The sequence below is a fragment of the Acomys minous genome, assembly GCF_964271855.1.
Source record: "Acomys minous genome assembly, chromosome: 10".
Classification (NCBI taxonomy): Eukaryota; Metazoa; Chordata; class Mammalia; order Rodentia; family Muridae; genus Acomys; species Acomys minous.
The window spans coordinates 77,765,106-77,772,886 of NC_140491.1; the positions used below are offsets into that span (position 1 = coordinate 77,765,106).

Consider the following 7,781-nt stretch of genomic DNA (forward strand, 5'->3'; position numbering starts at 1 on the left):
GTAGACAGATCTCTGAGTTAGAGGTCAAACTGGTCTACAGAACAACTTCTGAGTCAGCCAAGGGTACACAGATAAACTTTGTCTCAAAAAACAAAAACAAACAGAAAACTGCATTCAATTTATTTAAAACTAATCTACATTTTTCTATTGGGAGTTCAATAAACACTTTTGACAATGATGAGTTTAGTTAAATGTGCAGAAGACATACATTGATTATGAATTCTTTAATAAATTGTATGTGCATATGCCTCTGTGTGTGTGTGTGTGTGTGTGTGTGTGTGTGTGTGTGTGTGTGTGTGTACATGTTGAGAAGAAGTGACATAAGAGCAACAGATCCCCTGGGGTTGGAGCCAGAGTTATAGATGATTGTGACTGCTTAATGTGCTAGCTGGGAACTGAACTGAGGTCCTCTGCACGAGCCATACGCTCTCTTTACCTGTGGAGTGTAATATTAATCTTATATTCCAGTACTTACTCACTTAAGTTGAAGAATAATAATAGAAGACTAAAGGAGATTAAAAATAGAATTGAGTGAATATAATACTAGACTTAAATTTTGATTAGAAGATGATCCAGATCAAGTACCAGGATCCAGGCTGTGCGGCTAGGATTGCAGAGGCTCTGGCCTCTAGGAGGTCCACTGTCTGGGCTTACTCACTGAGGCTTTTTGCAGGGTCTCCTGCTCTGTCTTGAGAGCTGCTTTGTTCCTTGCACACACTTCCCTGACGCTGCGACTCCAGAAATCCATGGTGAGGAATTGGCCATAGTGAGCAAGACTGAAACCTTGAAGCCACCGGGGAGGAGCGCCAGAGCTTCTCCTCCCAATGGCAAAGAAGTCCTATGAGCTTTTGAAGTTGCCCTTCATCAGGGACTCCGGAATGGGCAAGATTCGTGTCCTTTTTCGTTTTTCCGACGATACCTTCAATACCACCTTTATTTCCACCATAGAAGCCGACTTTAGGATCAAAACCGTTAAACTACAAGGAAAGAGGATCAAGCTACAGATACGGGACAAAGCAGGCCAGGAACGATTTCACACCATCACAACCTCCAACTACTGAGATGCAGCGGGGATCATGCTAGTGTATGGCATCACCAGTACTAAAAGTTTTAAAAACATCAGCAAGTGGCTTACAAACATAGATAAGTACGCCAGTGAGGATGCGGAAAGTATGTTACCGGGAATGAAGCGATGTCTGATAAGAGAGTTGTGCCTAAAGGGATAGGAGAACAGATTGCAAGGGAGGAGGGTATTAGGCTTCTTTTTGTTGTTGTTGTTGTTCTTTATTTTTGTTTGTTTGTTTTTGTTTTTTGACTAGTGCAAAAGAAAATATAAACATGGGAAAGGCGTTCCTCACATTACCTGTAGACATTCTCCGAAAGACCCCTGTAAAAGAACCCCCACAGCAAGACCATAGATATCAGCTGTGGAGGAGGTGCGATTCGCCAGAAGAGCAAGTGCTGCTGACAGCACTCCTGTCCATCTGTTGCTGTCCATGGCCTGTTTCTCTGCAAAAGAAAACACTCGGTCCGTTTTTAACTCTAAACAGATATTTTTTGTTCCTCATCTTGACTATTCAGTCCACCTGTTTTATTTGCTCTTTCGTCTGTGACTGCTTGCGGACTACTATAATTTTCTTCAAACAAAAAAATACGTAGCAAAATCATGTCTGTGGCAGCAATTTCATAGATGTCCTTGCTCAGCTCCCCACTGCATTTCCTTTGTATTATAGTCCAGTTCCTATCAACACTAAACTATAGCAATCGTCTCAGCTCTATTCTGCAAATTTTACAAGAATAAAAGTTATAATTAACAATTTTATGTTGCACAACAGTGAGATTTTCTGTCATGAGTAATGTGCTTGAGTCCCTATATTCTATAGACATGATAGCAAGAAACAACAGCCAGGAAAACACTCATTTTTGCCTTGAATCTGTACATGGGGTTATATTTGCTCTGTGCCTCATGTGGAAAGGAACTTCTCTGGTTTTTCTTTACTGTTTTTGTGGAAGAATTACAGGAGACATTTCATCTCAGTCCAAACCCATTCAGATTTGCTTGGCTACAACTTTCACAGTAGTTAGCGAAGGACAAACGGTAATGCAAAAATGATATTGGATTTGTAGTCTCATTTCCAGTGGTCTTGATATTTAAGCCAATTCCTGCCACCAGGTCCCTTGGACACTCTGTCCTGAGTCTCATCTTTCTGCATGTAGCTTTGTTTGCCCCACGATTCCTGGCATGAGTTATTTAAAGATGATAAAGGTTTGTCGAGTTTAATATAAAACACTGATTTACTTTGCTAAGTAAATGGAAATATGAATTCTAACTGCTTATTATCAGATATCAGTAATTGGTGTCAGCCTGTCATTTACTCTCTCTCCTAAACCCTGTCCTGCTATTTTTCTTCTGTTCCTCTCCTTCCCCTCCCCTTCCTGTCTGTTCACTGAGTTTATGAAATGTAAGAGTTAATTGCATGCGCTAATGTTTGGAGGGTGTTGTGGTTTGCCTTTCTAATGAAGTATATATCCGATTCACTCTCCTAGAATAGCTCTTAACCTGAATTTGAGTCGTCTCCATTTTGGCATCTCCTCTGGCATTCTGGCAGTGCAGGAAAAACCGGTTTTAAAAATAACAGAGCACAAAGGAGTGGATCTTCACATTTGCCAAATGTATTAGGATTTGGCCTTGGGAGGGAGAATACTTTCACTGTTAAGTTGTCTTTAAGTTTAGAAAAACATTAGAATATTATTAATTTCACGTCCCATATTTACATCCCCTTAAATTTCAATTACCATGAATTAAAAAAAAAATGACAGCAAAAGGCTTCTTATGTAACACTGAGGTATCTGGCTCTTTCTAACACCATACTTCTCTTCCTCTTTGTAGCTGCCTTCATTGCTTCTCATTAGGGTAGAGTAGGCTAAGTTCCCTATGCTGCTAGCATCTTAAAATGACACCTTTGTGGAAATAATTGTGAATAGCATGATTCATTTAGAGCAGAGACAAATTTAGGAGAGCAGCTTCCATTGAGAAGATTTCTGTGACATGCATTTTAATGACCCCTTGGCTTGCATAAACAATGTAGGGACATGTCTGCTAAGAGAACCCATGAATTTTTCAGATAGTACCCTAAAGACAATTTTATATGCCTCAGTATAGAAGGTGGATGCCCCTGGTATTGCTATCTTCCTTACAATACTTGGAAGGATCCAATTAGTTCTTTTTATAAACTGTATTTGTTTACTTCCCAGATATTTTTTATTAATTTCTCCCAAATAGTTACTACAAGCCCTTTGTCAATATTTGTTAATTACCCACAGTGACATATTCTCAGAATTGGTAAGAGGCACTACAATTTCTCCCAGGACTCTCCCTGACAGTTGACAGAATCTTATTCTTCCCTTTGTAATCAATTCAGAAATTTTTCTACTTATGTCTTCAATTTTTTACTTTATTTATCTGCTAAGAAAATCCATTCCATAATTTTATCTTCCCTTTGCATAAGGAGCCCAGTAGGAGAATGTTTTAAAGGCAAAATAATTAAGTTTAGGATCAATTCTATCCACACATGCCCTTTGTAGTTTTTACTCTCCTGGAATTAACTGTTTTTCTGCTTTAGCTGTTAGACACCTTGAACTGTTTAAATATGTATCCCCTTGTAACATTTGAAACAAGTTACTTAACTCATAGGTAGCTAGTCCAATTGTAGGTCTTAACCAGTTAATATGACCCATTAATTTTTAAAAGTAATTTAGAGTTTTCAACTGATCTCTACAGATCTGTACCTTTTGTGGTGGAATTTTCTTTTCAGTTATTTTATAGCCTAAATAGGCAATTGAATCTCCTCTTTGCATTTTTCTACAGCAATCTGTAATTTCCAGGATGGCAGAATTCTTTGTGTTTCTTTAAACATTTTTTTCTAAAGTCTCCAAATCAGAATCAGCCAACAGAATATCATCCATGTAATGATAAATGATAGATTGAAGAAACTGCCTACAAATTATCTCTAATGGTTGTTGCACAAAAGTTTGGCATAAAGTGGGGGGGCTATTCAGCATTCCCTGTGGAAGTGGTATCACTTCCTTGGACCACTACTGTTCAGACTAGGTATGAAGAAAGCAAACCTTTCCCTATCCTTCTCATGCAAAGGTATTGCAAAAAAAAAAATCTTTTAAATCAATTACTATTATAGGCTATGACTTAGGTAACAGGGAAGGTAAAAGAATTCCAGGCTGTAAATGAACTATTGGTTGGATTGCTTTATTCACGGCTCTCAAATTTGTTATCATCCTCCAGCTGCCTGACTTCTATTTTACAACAAACACTGGGGAATTCCAAGGGCTGGTAGACTCTTCTATATGCTGGGCCTCCAGCTGCTCTTGTACTAAATGGTGAAATGCCTGCATTTTTTTCTTGTTATGGGCCACTGCTCTGCCCACACAGGGTTGTTTGAAATCCATTTTAGGGGCAAGGCTGTTGGTACACCAGCTGTGGCCACTCCTATAAATTTGGAAACTCAAAAGCTGTCTGAGTTTGGACAATGGGCATAGCTTGCAGTTACTGCTGATCATTTACTTTAATATCTTCCCCAGAAGCATGTACCATTACACACCTACATCCCTCACTGTTTATCTCTGTAATTGCAGGAATATTGATCTCAGTACCCCATTGTTGTAAGAGATCCCTTCCCTGTAGATTTATGAGTATGTCAGCCAGATAGAGTCTCAGCTTTCCTGTATGCCCTTCTGGTCCCACACACTTAAACCACCATACGCTTCATTTTATTTGAGATAATTTACCAATTCTTATAACTTCTGTATAAACCTTCTGAAGTGGCCAATTTGGGTTCCAATACTTGTTTGAAATAATCATGATGTCTGCATCAGTATTGACCAGACCTTGTAATTAAACATCATTCATTTGTATTACTAGTTTGGGTCTCTTATCATTAATCATTGTTTGCTAGAACACACATTTCCCTATACTTCTGAATGCACTTGTTCTTTCTACTGGAGCAGATTTGCCCTCAATGCAAGGAAACAGTAACAGCTGAGCAATTCTATCCCCTGCATTAAGTTTCATCTCTTTCTTTACACATACCATAATTTTGTTTATTTCCTTACATTCCCCAACTATAATACCAGGATGCAGAATACGAGCTAGAAAAGTCAATCGACTTCTTCCCAGAAATATTCCCACTGTCTCTAAAGCCAAAGAGCCATGAGCACCAATACTTAATTTATACATTCAACCTGTGTAGATAATGTAATAGATATATCTGAGGCCAGATCTAAGGCTGCACTGTCTTCAGTTCATGTATTAGGTCACTAATACCTAATTTCCATTTTCCTGAGGGTCCATTATTTCTGGACTGGCTAGAGAAATCTGGCTTGTATTGTTGGTGGGACCTCGAGCTGAGGGGTCCCTCCTAATGTTTCCCAACAGCAAGATACTATCTTGTATATATCTTTCAGATTGGCGATCCCTAGACCGATGTTTTCCTTTCCCACAGTAGCTACAGTACCCTGGAAGTCTTGGCACCTCACAACCATCACAGCCAGAAACTCCTTGCTATGTCCTATGAGTACCATTTACTCCAAAGTGAGTGCACCTGTTTTGTGGTCTGGAACTTTTAACATTACAGTTTCTTTGTGCATGACCAATTCTGCCACAATAAAAGCACTGGGTGTTATGATATCTGGGACCTCTGCTATAGCTTATTCTACAATATTGTTTTGATGTTCTGCAGAGCTAATATTAACTGTTTCTCTTGCCCATTTATCTAATGGAGCTCCTCTTTCCTTTAAGGGTCTAATTGACCTCTTATGTTCACTGTTAGCATTCTCTTTTTTTAAAATAAATAATAACACATTTTTATTGAAAATTAAAAATAATTCCTATTACATCTCATTTTCTATCCCATCCCATGCATCCTCCCCTTCCTCCCTCCCTCCCACTTTCACCCCAATCCCCCTTCCCTATGACTGTGGCTGTGGGGGACCTCCTCCCCCTGAATATGGTGCTAGGGTATCAAGTCTTTTCTTGGTAGTCCGCTATCCTTCCTCCAAGTGCCATTGGGCCTCCCCAACAAAGGGACATGGCCAAATATGGGGCACCAGAGATCCTGTGAAAGTCAGTCCCCAGTCTCCACTTAGCTGTGGAGAATGTTCTGTCCCTTGGCTAGATCTGGGTAGGGGTTTGATGATGACTGCCTGTTTTGTCCATGGTTGGTGCCTTAGATCAAGCAGAACCCCTGGGCTCAGATCTAGCCATCATAACGTTCTTCTTGTAGGTTTCTAGGGCACTCTGGGTCCCCCTACTTGCCTATCCTCTATATTTTCCTCATCTAGAGTCTCAATAGGATGTCCTCACCTCTATCCCCGTTTCCTGGTAGGTGCAGACTTTCATGGGACCTGTCCCTTGGGCTAGTGTCCGGTAATAAGTGAGTATATACCATTTGACTCTTTCTGCTTCTGGGTTAGCTCACTCATTATGATCATTTCTAGTTCAATCCATTTGTCCACAAATTTTGGAAAATCCTTGTTTTTAATAGCTGAGTAGTATTCCATAGTGTATATATACCACAGTTTCTTTATCCATTCTTCTACTGAGGGGCACTTAGGCTGTTTCCATGTTCTGGCGATTATGAATAAGGCTGCTATGAACATGGTTGAGCAAATTTTCTTGTTGTGTGCTGAAGCATCTTCTGGGTATACTCCTAGGAGTGGAATAGCTGGGTCTTGAGGAAGCCCTATTCCCATTTTTCTGAAATAGCACCAGATAGATTTCCAAAGTGGTTGTACTAGTTTGCATTCCCACCAGCAATGAAGGAGTGTTCCTCTCTCTCCACATCAAATCAAACTGTTAGCATTCTCACATGCCATGATCAGTTTCAGTTCCTGTTTGGTGTCAGAATATGATATTGCTCTATCTAGTGCTTTTCGCAATCTCCACAAAAATTCTGTGAATGATTCCTCAGGTCCTTGAAATATCTTAGTAAAGGGAACAGTTATCTTACCAGGTTCCTCTACCATGTCCCAAGCTCTTACAGCTGCAGCACGACATTGTTCAATCACTGTGTTATGATATTGGACTTATGTCATCATATTGGACTTTTCTTAAGTTATTATATCACCGTTCACCAAGCAATGATCTTTACCAAGATTTATTTCCCCTCTCCTATTTTCTTCTATTCTCTCTGCCTCACATTGCCACCATGATAAGCATTCTAATTGGTTTGCTGCTTCTAGCACTGCTGAAGCCAAACTTTTCCAATCTTGGGGAACAAGTCTATGCTGCATAGCCCAGTTATTTAACATGTGTTTAATGAAAGTCAAATGTATTTCATACCTGATGATAGATTCCTTAAAACTTTTTAAATCTAAAGTATTTATTGGACTCCTCACCATTTCATCATAACTCTCAACACCATTTTGAGCAGGCACATGACTTATCGTACCTGGAAAAGCTGATGGTGACTGTGTGTGTGTGACTCTGGATGGTTCCTCTATTGGAACATTTTTCTGCAAAGACCCTTTGTCTGCTCTCCTGTTCCTCTAGTTTCTTTGCAGCCTCTCCAGCTTCCTGTTTTTCTCCTCCCCCTTCTACACACTTGTGCTCTGACCACCTGGCCCATGGAGCAGGGCAAGGCAGCAATTGCGGGAAACACTGGCTCTTAGTTGCATTTTTTTTTTCCTTTATCAATGGTGCCTTTTGTTTTACAATTGTTTCAACCTCTAGCCTCAAATTCTCTAGTTGTACTGTCAACTCTGTAATC

General features: G+C 39.8%; 1 pseudogene across 1 annotated transcript; it reads left to right on the plus strand.

Moving 5' to 3' along the window:
- Window positions 1-824: 824 nt before the first annotated feature.
- Window positions 825-1,468, plus strand: LOC311607309 (ras-related protein Rab-10-like; annotated as a pseudogene). The gene is made up of 2 exons: window positions 825-1,267; window positions 1,312-1,468. The product of its transcript is annotated as a ras-related protein Rab-10-like (transcript).
- The last annotated feature ends 6,313 nt before the right edge of the window (window positions 1,469-7,781 follow it).